This window comes from Gossypium hirsutum, chromosome D04 (assembly GCF_007990345.1).
Source record: "Gossypium hirsutum isolate 1008001.06 chromosome D04, Gossypium_hirsutum_v2.1, whole genome shotgun sequence".
Taxonomy (NCBI): Eukaryota; Viridiplantae; Streptophyta; class Magnoliopsida; order Malvales; family Malvaceae; genus Gossypium; species Gossypium hirsutum.
Window position 1 is genome coordinate 12,358,879 of NC_053440.1, and position 13,305 is coordinate 12,372,183.

The 13,305-nt window shown below is 34.1% G+C and overlaps 1 non-coding gene across 1 annotated transcript; it reads right to left on the reverse strand.

Annotated features, from left to right (window-relative positions):
- Positions 1 to 378: 378 nt before the first annotated feature.
- Positions 379 to 485, reverse strand: LOC121216548 (small nucleolar RNA R71). Its single transcript, XR_005912729.1, has one exon. It is a non-coding gene; the product is annotated as a small nucleolar RNA R71 (small nucleolar RNA).
- Between the last annotated feature and the right edge of the window lie 12,820 nt (positions 486 to 13,305).

Below are 13,305 nucleotides of genomic sequence, written 5' to 3' on the forward strand. Positions count from 1 at the left end.
GATCCTACTCTTCGTACTATGTACGATTATGCCAAGCCCATTCTAACTAAGGCTGAATCGAGTATTGTGAGACCTACCATTGCTACGAATAATTTTGAACTGAAGCTGAACACTATTCAGATGGTACAACAATTTGTTCAGTTCGATGGTTTGCAAGACGAATATCCAAATACTCATTTGGCTAATTTTCTGGAAGTCTGTGACACTTTTAAGATAAATGACGTTTCTGACGACGCCATTCACCTATGGTTGTTTCCTTTTTCATTGAGGAATAAAGCTAAATAGTGATTGGATTCTTTACCACGATGTTCTATCACTACTTGGGAGCAAATGACCTAGAAATTTCTACTGAAGTATTTTCCACCAGCTAAGACAGCCAAGTTAAGGAATGATATATCTTCCTTCATTTAGATCAACTTAAAGACCCTATATGATGCATGAGAGAGGTATAATGACTTATTGAGACAGTGCCCTCACCATTGGTTACCTCTATGGCTACAAGTTCAAACATTCTACAATAGTTTGAACCCCTCAACTAGGTAGTTGATCGATGCCGCAATCGGTGGTACTCTGAATAATAAAACACCTAAAGCGGCTTATGAGTTTATAGAGGAGATATCATTGAATAATTATTAGTGGCAAGTCATGAGGACGAAGCTGATGAAAGCAGCCAGTGTTTTTAACTTAGATGCGGTCACCATGTTATCGAATCAGGAAGAACTTTTAAATAAAAAAAAATTGATGGTTTATATGTTTCTACGCAAATACATCTGGTGATGCAGTGTGATACGAATGGATGAAGAATGAACAATACATAATATTTACCCTACAGTCCTAGCATAGAGAACAAACAAATCAACTATATGGGTAATAATTCTAGGCCTTAGAATAACCTTATTGTAACACCTATAATGTAGGTTGGAGGAACCATACCAATTTTTCTTGAGGTGGTCAAGGAAACCAAATGCCACAACCCCCTCTAGGCTTTCAACAGCCTTACCAACAAGAGAAAAAGCTCAACCTTGAGGAGATTTTGACAAAGTTTATTTTGCTGACAAAAACCCGCTTCCAAAACACCGAAATAGCACTTAAAAATCAACAAGTGTCAATTTAAGGGCCCGAGAACCAAATCGGTCAACTTGCGAAGTTGATTTCAGAACGACCACAAGGTAGTTTTCCTAGCAATACCAAAACTAACCAAAGAGAGCAACTTCATGCAATTACCGTGCGAGATGAAGAAGGATTAGTTGGATCTAAACCAGAACCAAGGCAAGAAATTATGGTAAGTAACGGTAAGGTCGAGGTAAGCCAGAATGAACAAAAATTGGTTAGTAAAGATTATAAACCTCGAGTGCCATATCCTAAGGTGACGAAGAAAGATCACACTAATGAACAATTTGGTAAATTTCTTAAACTTCTAAAAAAGTTGCATAGTAACTTATCAATTATTGAAGCTCTTTCACAAATGCCCAATTCCATTAAATTTTTAAAAGAGTTTTTGGAAAACAAACGGAAGTTAGATGATTCGTCGCATGTGGAGCTAAATGTGGTGTGCTCAGCCATTATGCAAAAATAAACTACCCAACAAATTTAAAGATCCAAAGAGTTTTACTATTCCTTATTTAATTGGTAGTTTGAATATTAATAATACTTTGGCTGATTTAGGGGCTAGTACTAATGTCATGCCCTATAAAATTTTTAAACAATTAGGTCTTGGGAAACCCAAACAAACTAGGATGAGTATTCAATTAGCAGATAGAACCATTAGATTTCCTAAAGGTATTATTGAAGATGTTCTTGTAAAAATTGATAAATTCATATTCCTAGTTGATTTTGTTGTTTTAGATATGGATGAGGATAATGATGTACCTTTAATTCTAAGTCAGCCCTTTTTAGCAACTGTTAGAACTATTATTGATGTTGGTACAGGTGAATTAATACTTCGTGTAGGTGATGACACGGTTACACTCTAAGCTCGTGATTCTTTTAAGACATCTAGTGATCGAGATGAGTTTACAAGTTCTGTTAATATGAGTAACCATGTGGCTCAACCTTCTTTGTAGGAAACACTTCGAAAAAATGTGATGGAGATACATTCCAGTCCATACGATAGAAACAGAATGACTCATAAAGAACAAATACTATAGATCGATGAACTAGACGAATGGCGGACATAGTTCAAGAAGAAACCGAGAATACACGATGTAGAACCAAAACGACGCCATGACGAACATATGGATGGAAAAAACCAATTTAAGGTTGGGGACAAGGTACTGCTAGATAAAACAGATCCTCAAATTGCCACTTCGGAGCTTGATGCAAACGGATCAAATCCCTTTACGGTACTGTATGTCTTCCATATAGTACTGTAACAGCCCAATTTTGGCCTAAATTGGAACAGTGGTTTCGGGACCACACATCCGAGTCTAAAAAATATTTTAATATTTTATTCTCTGTTTATTTTGTGTGAATTTACATGTGTGAAAGTTTCGTGAATTAATTTTGTTGTTTGAGTGTCAATTTAATAAAAAAAAGGGGGGGCTTAATCGCGTAAAATGAAAAATTGATGGTTAAATAAGAAAGTGCTTAATTATTGTTGTCTTTATAATTTGGAGGTCTTATGTTGAAATTTAGCCAAAATTATAAGGTAGTGGACGGCATGTTGTTTTAATAAATGTTTTTTTTTACACATTAAAAATAAAAGTTAAAAATGATAATATTATAATATATGTTATAATAATAATGATGATAATAACAAAGCCATTATCATATCATCTTTTCCCACTTTCGAAACTAGAGAAAGAATAAAAGATAAAAGTTTGGCTAGGGTTCGGCCATTGTTGAGCTAGATTAAGGTTAGTCTTTTGTTCGGTTTTTGATAATTTTTACGTTTTTGAGATCGTTGCTTTGTGTTCTTTAAAACCCATGCTTAAATTTTATGAATTGATGATGATTATGTGTTTTGCCATTGATGAGTGCTTGAGCTTTTTGATAGTTGTTGATGAAAAATGAAAGATATGTTAAAGATTAATATGTTTTGTATTGAAGTTTTTGGTGATTTTGAGTAATTAGGGCTAAATTACAAAAATAAATATTTGAAGGACTCAAATGTGAAATAAATGAAATGTATGAACTTATATGGGTACTAGGAAGATTCGGCCCTTAGGGAGTGTGGCCAAATTTTGTGTATTTTGTGTTTTGTTTAATAAGGACTAAATTGTGAAAATGTGAAATATTAGGGGTAAAAATCTAATTTGCCCATCTATGTGTTATTAGACTAAATTGAATGAAAATATGTTAAAATGAGATTTATTTGAAATGTTTAGATCAAGAAACCAAGAAATCGGATTTAGATCGGGGGAAATCGAAAGTAGTTGAGTAGCCAATCAATTAGTCGACGACATCCGAGGTAAGTTATTAAGCGTATATATAATTATATCGTTTTAAAAATCAGCTTAGTATCTATGTAATTATGCTGAATTGAATGGTATATATATACATGTAGTGATAAAATTATTGAAATAAGATGTATTGAATTGTTGACTTTCGACACTAAGTGTGCGAATTTAATTGTAAAGCACTAAGTGTGCGAGTTTAATTTACTAAGTGTGCGAGTTTAATGGTAAAGCACTAAGTGTGTGAGTTTGATTATTGAGCACAAAGTGTGTGAATTTATTAAATATTTTCGAATAACTATTAGCATTGAGTATTTGTCTTATTGAGAAATCATGATTAGTAAAATGAGTAAACATTTGGAATTTTTGAGTAATAGCCATTATGGTTTTATTTAAGGTTAAATTTTATAGGTATTAAACCTATATGGTGATTATATTTGTAATCATATATATATAATATGATTCTTTATACTACATGATGAGGAAATGCATAATGTATTTGGTCTTGTGTTTAAATTTGAAGAAATGTTTATGGATGTATAATTATATTGATTTTAGTTAAATCATAGTAATAAGTGAATAATTATCTTATGTTATGGTAAGCTAAAGGTAAGATGATTTAGTAGTATGAATTGGTTGAATATTATTTGAGATATCGGTTTAAATAGTAGAGTTTATTTTGCTTATAACTTACTAAGCTAAATTAGCTTACAATGTGTTGGATAATTGTTTTGATGTATAGATTTCGGTGTTCGCTACGTGTTCGGGAATCGTCAGCTAAGCTCGTCACACTATCGATATTTTCTTTTGGTATTTTGCTAAATCGTTCTCAAATATATGGCATGTATAGCATAGTTAAAATATTGATTTTAGAACTAATGTGCATATGTATTTTAAAAGCCATGCGAAAATGGCTTATCTCTTTTGGTTTGAATTTGATATTAATGCATATGCTTTAATGGTTTAAAATGTGGTATATGTTCATGTAATTTTTATGCTTAAATGCTGCCCAATTGATGTATTTATGCTACCCAAATTGTCATATATATGCTGTCCAAATTTTTGATGTAAAAATGCTGTCCAATTTTGTATATACATGCTGTTAAATTTTGTGTATAAGTGCTGTCCAAATTGGTGTATGTATGCTGCCTAATTTTTGGTGAATCAATGCTGTCCAATTTTGTATATACATGCTGTTAAATTTTGTGTATAAGTGCTGTCCAAATTGTTGTATGTATGCTGCCTAATTTTTGGTGAATCAATGCTGTCCAATTTTGTATACACATGCTGTTAAATTTTGTGTGTAAGTGCTGTCCAAATTGGTATATGTATGCTGCCTAATTTTTGGTGAAAAAAAAATGCTGTCCAATTTTATATATATATGCTGCTCAATTTTTGATGTATAAGAGCTGTCCAAACAGGGTAGATTACCTATGTTTGTAATATGTAGTATAGTTAGTATATTGAAATGAAATAAATGTTTGGATAAATGTTTGATTTATGATATTAAATTTTGATTAGGTAAATGATAATGATGTGGATGGATTGTTGAAACATGGTTAGTATATGAAACTTGATTAAAGATGCATGTTTGATTTTAAATTGGTTATGTGATAATATATATATGGAATAAAATTTCGTGGTTGAGTAAAAAAAAATTCTGAGTTGGATTTTGATCGGTAATGCCTCGTAACTCTAATCCTTGTCCGTCGTCGGATTAGAGTGACGGGTACAATCGAGGTAACTCATTATGAATTTGGCACATTTAAGGTAAAGAGTACTCGACTTAAACCTTATGTTGATAATAGAATTGATAACGAGAAAGAGGAGTTTCGACTCCGTGAACCACCGTGGCCGTGTGAATACAAGGTAAGTCGACCTTAGACTTTAAATAAGCGCTTCTCGGGAGGCAACTCGAATGTTAACACTGTTAATTTTCTTAATTTTATTTCATGATATTTTTAAAATTAATTAATTTTTAAAAAAATGTGTTTTTGACCCACACGGCTTAGACACACGGGCGTATCCCAAGCTGTGTGCACAAAAAGGGGTTTGATAGTTAGTTACACGGCCTGACGACATGGCCATATAACCCATTCGGCTTGGACACATGGGCGTGTCCTTGGTCGTTTGGATCCTAGGACTTAATTTTTCCTAAATTTGACTGTTACACAGCCTAACATAGTCCACATGGGCGTGTGACACAGCCGTGTGGACCACACGGCTTGGACACACGGGCGTGTCCTAGGCCGTGTGAAACTTGGAGCTAATTTTTTCATTTTAAAATCAAGTTAGAGAGTTACACAGCCAAGCCACACGGGCATGCGGGAGTGCATACAGGTGTGGGAGAAACGAAGAAGGTCGCACACAGCCAGACAACACTACCATGTGAAGACTGGGCCTATTTTTTAAAAAATGATACGGGCTTGAAAACACCTTACACGGGCATGTAACACTGCTGTGTGGCCCAACACGGGCTCACACGACCGTGTCCCACTTTTTAACCCACAAACCCTAACTTTTCCTCCTTCACTTTTGTCTTCTTCCCCAACTTCACCAACCCTAGCCGCCGCTGCTCCCCTACCTCTACACTCCGGCCACCATCGTTGCCCCCTCTCACCTCCTTATCACTATCTTTCCTCCCCCTTTCTTCCTTTCTCTTCCACCATCGACAGCCCACACCACTCCCCCTCTCTTCTCCATTCTCCCTCACCCAAGCCATCCGCTCTACTCACCCCCACGACCAACCACCCTCATGCCCTCCTCTCTATTCTCCCCCACCCTGAACCACCATTGCCCCGCTGTCGTCTCCTCGCCAGTCGCCACCACCATCTCACCGTTGGTCAACCACTGTTTGTTCATTCATTCTTTTTATTTTATTTTATTTTATTTTTATTTATTTGATTATTTGTTTATCATTTATTTTATTTTATTCCGTTATTCTTCTTCTTATTATTTATTTGTTTTATTTTGCTTTGATTTTAGTTTTCTTTTAAATTTTATTTATTATTTTGTTGTATTCTGTTTCTCATATTTTTCTTATTCCATTTGGTTTTGTTTTGTTTATGCATATTATTTTTAGTCTAGCAAAGTTTTGTTTCAGTAGTTATTTTTAGTTTAGTTTGATTTTTACAGGCCTCTTATTATTTTTAGTACAATTATTCTTGATTGGTTAAAACTACGTCATTTATCTTTTGGTATTCCTAAATTTTAATTCTTGTTCATAGTCTGTTCACTATCGATTTCATTAATTCGTTTCGTTATTGCTGTTACCTTCGATTATGGCATAAGATATTGGTTTGCTTCTATTATGTTCGGTTCGTCCATCTGCTTCATTTTGTTTAAATCCTTGATTGTTTGATTTTCTTGTAGATTTATAATTATGAACACTCACAGCAAGTCCAAGGTCGCCGTCCCCACTTCAAAAAAGCGAAAGACTCCTGGCCCGACCTCCTCCTCGAGCACCTCTGCCGAGGCCCGCCATCCTTATCTTCGATTTTCAGCAGGTCCCTAGGAGGAATTATTTTAGCTACTTTGATTACGACCACTCGACTTAGGTCAATGTATTGATTGGGTCACTTTGGAACTGGTCCAGTTAGCTGATCTTGTTCGAGCCTTTATTACCACAACCCCGTTGGACCAATTTTTCTCTATCATCAAGCCCACCTACATGGAGCTAACTTTGAAGTTTTGCTTGACCTTTACTCTCCAGCATGCGATGACGACTCATGACGAGCCGGGCACCATCACCTTTAGACTGGTGGCTTGGTGCACCATATGAGTGCCCCTGAGTTCAGCGTTGCTTTGGGACTATACACTGAGGAGTTTATAAGTGCCGAGAACTTCTTCCTCCTACATGGGCACATCCACTACTCGCCAGCTAGTTGTTCGATGGATCTTACGGCGAGTATGACACCTTATGACGCGAGTCGCTCGAAGGCAACTTCTCTCCTTCCGGCTTCACGGTATATTCATGCCCTTTTAACTTATACTTTGACTGGTAGGAGAGAGCATCAGAGTCATCAGTACTACCGATGCGTATTTTTTATGGAGCATGGCCACCAGGCATATTTTTTATTTTGTTTACTTCATTGCTCTCGCTTTCCGCCATCAGACAGATCGCAACAGGAAGGGTCCTATCTATTTAGGCCCTTATGTGACTCAATTAGCTTGACACTTCGGTCTCCTCGACACACTGGAGCATTCCTCTACGCTTACACTCGCCGGCCAGATGTCTCCACAAGGAATATCTAGCATGACCCATATGAGGATGATCGAGCGAATTCATGGAGTAGATCCTACTCAGTACCAATTATTTTATTCTGACTCTCAGAATGAACCCAAGGACTTCACTGATGATGTTCCTTTGTACCACGAGGACCCACCGCATCATCCACCTTCGAGTCACCGTCCTGTTTCTTCTGCTGCTACTTCGTTTTTATCTTTTGAACTATATTTTTATTTTTATAGTTATTTCTAATCGAGTTATAATCCCTTAATCTTCTTCACTATTTGTGTTTATTTTCTTATTAGTTTGCTCGGAATCATGCACTACATCTAGATTTGTCTACAATTTCGCTTTTCACTATTCTAAAGATTTCATCTAATATTCAGGGCAGTTTCAGTTTTCTCCCTCACTTATGCTATTCTGTTTATACTGTGATTATATATGTTTGTGCATTGAGGACAATGTACATCTTAAGTGTAGGGAGGTTATTTATATAATTATTAGAAAATTCCTGAATTATATCTTGTGTTTAAGTAATTTTCTCATACTTCTATTAGAATCAATTTTTATCAATTTGTGATTTTTGTTGATGTGTTTTTAGATTAATTTACCGATAATTGTGTATTGGTTGATTTAAACTTTAAGACATGAGAGAATCAAACATGATAAATTTATTTTCGGAATAAAGAATTTTAATTTGTTTCCCTGAATTGAGATGTTACCTTAAAGTTTTAAATTTACAAGTTTGACATCAAAAACCATAATTTTTTGTGAGATTTTGAGCCTTTAGAGCATACATTTTTCTTGCTCATTTTATTATTGGTTATGAGTGTGTCAAATTAATTTGTTATTCTAGAATTTGCATGCATTATACATTTCGAGACCACACCTTTGATTTATTATACTGAGATGATAAAGGCACTTAAGTTTTAGCCCACTTATCCCATAAAAAGCCTACCTATGTAATTAACCCATAGTGAACCCCATTGACCCTAACACATCGTTTCTTGATTTACCTATTAATGTTAACCTACAACTCAATTTTTTTCTCATTGAGAATTTTTCCCGTTTTATTGACTCCCTTTTTATCGAGATTTGATTTGGTTAATTGTCTAATTAAGCCCTTTTGTTTAATTTGCTAAATTATTTCTTATTATAAAAAAAAAGAAAGGAAAAAAGGGAGTATAAAAAAATACATATATATATTGATTATTATTTAGTTCTATGTTAATTGATTTTGAACAGTCAAATTCATATTTTGAGAAGAAGCTCGTGTTATTCTTGAACAGTTTTCGATTGATGTAATTATTTTTAATTCAGCATTTGTTTATTTTTCTAGTTTGGTATTTTATCAATTTAATCTTGATTTTAACCATCTTTTTCAACCTTTCTCCACACCTTTAACCTAAGCCTCATTATAACCTCTTAAAGACCTTTTGATTTGTGTATCATCTTATTTCATAGTGGTGGAGATTTGATTTTCATGTAAGCCTATGGTAATGACTTTTCATGTTTGACTATTGAGTGCTTATTCTTGAACCTTAAACACTTTGAGTAATTTGAGTGAATCTTTAGTGAGGATACCGATTCTTGTCGATTTTGAATTAAAGGTAATTAATTAGATAAGGGGAAATACCTATGTTTTCATGCTTTAAAAATGTTCGACTTGGATCGTTTGAATCTTTAGAGCTCTTTTAGTTGAATTATCAAGGTATGATTATTTGTAAATTATGACGAAACATCATTGATGAGAATTATGAGTTGAGAAAGATTAATTTTAATTGTAAGTTGAGGATTTTGCTTAAAGACAAGCAAACGCTTAAGTCTGGGGATACTTGATAAGCTGTAAAAGTAACATATTTCAATCCCATTCTTAATGCATTTTTGGATGATTAATGATGTAAATTAGTGAATTTGATGCTCCTAATCTTTTAAATTCATGTTTCTATACTTATGAGAGAATTTGAGAGAGAAAAGAGTGACAAACGAGTCAAAATCGAATGAATAGAGCTATTTCTAGGATCCACATGGCCTGGGCATTTCCACACAAGCTGGCCACACGCCCATGTGCCACCCTGTGTCGGTATCGCACCCTGTTTCCTATATATTAATTAGAAGAAGATCTAAGAGAGCATACAGAGAAGATTGAAGAAATTACTCGAAGAACACCATCGGAGTCAACTTAGAAACGGATCTCCTTCAAGATTGAAGATCTGTTTTTAACTTCTTTCGAAATTTTATTGAATTTCTTTATGTCTTGTGGTTTTTCTGTCTTTGAGATGTTTTCATTTCAGATTATGAACTAAATTCCCTAAATACCTAGGGAAGATGAAACCTATGATGAATCTTATTATTTGATTTCTGAATTACATGATAAATACTTGATTCTTATTCTCAATTATGTATGCTTAATTCATGTTGTAATATTATCAGGATATTAATTCATGTTTAATGTGCTTATTACAGTGGAGCAAAAGTCCCTATTTAAGAGTAGATCTATCATAATTGAGTGAAGTTGCATGCAATCCTAGAAATAGGACGACATAAATCTACCAGATTAGATTCAAATCTAATAGGGGAATCCATAGATCGAATTAATGTGACGATAGAGGTTTTAATTAGAAAGAGATTTCAATTAATCAACCTAGAGTTAGTTTTTCTTACTCTCGAAAGAGATATTAACATAATTTAGGGATTTCTACGGATCAGGACACAAGTGAATAAATCATTTAATTCAGATTCAGAATAATAAGTGAAGTCTAGGTGGCTTATTTCCTGGGTATTGTCTTTCTCTTTGGTTATCTTCGATTATTTCCTATTTCATTTTCTGTTGTGTTCTTAGTTAAATTAAATTAGTAAATTTAGATTAAAAATAATCATCTCAATTTATCACCTAAATAATAGAAAAACGGTAATTACTAGTACTTTTAGTCCTCATGGATACGATATTCCCTACTCACTGTAGCTATACTATTGTTCAATAGGTGTGCTTGTCTTTTTCGTAATTATAGTTAGTTTAGTAACCATCAACAACAAGGATGAATTCCCGTCCTAACTAATGAATTAAACTAGAAGGAGAATTCAGACCCCATACAGAATTGGTGTAACGTAACATAATAAAAAGAAAGGTCATTTGAAAATAAGAAACCAAAATGAAGAAACTAAAGAACAAAAAAAGAATGACAGAAAAACGTCGCAGAAAAAGAAAGAACAAAATGAAAATAAAACACACTGGAGGTTTCTGAAGGTTTTAAAGAACAAACATTCCCTATTACTTTCATCGGGATTCAAACACTAGACCAAGGATTATACAAAAGCTTAACCATTGAACCAGCAGGCTCATTCTTGACATCAATTGGCTGAATTTAACTTATAAACAAAACATTCAAACTTAAGGGTTTAAGCAAAATAAAAAAAAATCCAAAAACAGGATTCGAACCCAAAACCTCACAGACATACCCAGAACACTTGACCACTGAACCAAACCAATTTACTTGTCAAAAATTTCCAAGATCTAAACTCATAATCGAGGGATGACCACTCTTGGTTTCAAAACCCAATTTCTTCTAAGCCGATTTTTGGGATGTTACGTGAAAAGGAAGGATTTGGAAAGTTTTTTTATTATTTTGCTTAATGAATTGACAACTGTAGGAGGCAACTTTAGCTTGGGTGAGAAAAAAAACAAATGAGCGAGGGAGTATTTATAAGCATGGTTAAAAACATTTTTTAAAAGAAGTCAATGCCCATGGACGCCGTGTTGGGAAATTTTCCCATATTGTAGAAAATGTGTAATTGTTTTCTATGTATTTGAACAACGAATAAATAGATAAAGTTAATTTCACATTTTACTAGTATATCTTTTGTATTTTTGTCTTTCATATTTTTCATGCATAGCAAAATCGTGACAAGAAAATATTTGTTTATTGATTATCTAAGTTCAAACTAATGATAAGTGGCACTGTAAGAATATTTACATTGCGAGAAAGACAACTTACTCTAGTAGATAATCTAAATGAGTCCGTAATCCCGTAAAAGAATCAAAGTGAGCATTTGATTCAAATACTTAGAAAAATTATTATGTCACCTACAATTCCAATTAAGGAGATGGCTAGTCTTGGCTATCAGAGCAGTTGACTCTACAGGTAAAGATATAGATGTACTCATTGGAAGAATGATACATTGGACTGGACCCAAGTTAAATTAATTCTAAATCTGTTTGTGAATTTATTCGCTTGTGACATTCATGGTGTGACTTACCTAAATCCTGAGTTGGTCACTGACCATGTGTATGTAACTCATATGCTTTGATACAAGTGGAGGCTTATGCTCTAAAGATGATTGAGCTGGTAGTTGGTATGTTGGGTACATGACTTGTGTATAGCATGGCTTTACTAGCAGCAATAGATTTCATAACTCGATTAAAGATTTAACGAAATTATCTCATTGGCATTGTGTGGATTGATAAATATGGAACATGGCCACGGGTTGCTTGTTCTTTAATGATCAATTTATCACATTCGTTAGTTGATAGTGATCATATTAATCATTAAGAAGAAACAATGGTGAAAATGAGATACAATAGGATTGTATTGAGTGAACGGATTTAACTCAAAGGAATCAAGGATATCATATGAAGGTAACACATATATGACGAGGTCATTGGACAAAGCAATTGAGTAGATTACTTTCGTAAAGAGTATACAATAAAAAGTTTTCAACCATGGTACTTCTTGTGGACTGACTCCATGATTAAGTAAATTGCGAATTATCGGAATGATGCTTCTGTACATAATTGCAATTACTTGAGCCTAATTGTATATGTCCGATTGGTCCCTCCTGCTAGCTTAACAAACGCTCGATCGAGCTGCATTTGAATCAAAAAAAAATTTTACGACTTAAGAAATAATTTAATTGAGTCGATTTATTCGATGTAGAATTAAGTTAGGCGGTCATGAGAATTTATTCAACTAGTGAATTTGATTAAATAATTTTCTTTAAAAATTAATTTGGAAAATCTCAGTGATTTTTGGGGAAATTAATTTTTATCAAGTAAAATTAAATTAATCGAATTAATTAAAATAAATATGATATTTTGAAAATTAATTTTCAAGTCAGACAATTTGCTCAATAGGTAATTGAACTTGAAATTTGGACCCGATAGCCAAATATTGAGACTAAGACCTAAAAGTGGTAGAATCGAGCCCGATGTATGAAGCTAGACCATACTAGTCATACCGATGTATGGTGCCCTAGCCATGATAGCACGCTGTTCGAATAGCCTGCTAGGGGTCTCGGCCAACCCCATTAGTAGTACCGGGCCAAGCGTGCGAATACTTAGCCAAGGGATGTTGCACATCGTGCTTCATGGGTAAGCACCTTTTGATTGAGAAAAAGGGAGGCTGGGCATAGGGCCAACCCTTCCCCAGCCACAACACTAGCGACTTCAAGAGGAGGTGTCGTGTAACAACTCGGTATAGTGGTGTCGAAAAGTACGGTTTCAGGTTTCATTGTAATGAACTAAAATTGCTAATAGCCCAAAAATTTTGGATGGTAATACAAATGCCAAATTTGTGGCTAAAAAAAACGTGGTTGATATGTGTTATTATTTATTATAAAATAATAATAAAGTTAAAATAGTTTAAGTGGAATGAGAGAGAAGATGTCTTCTCTATTCTTCCACGT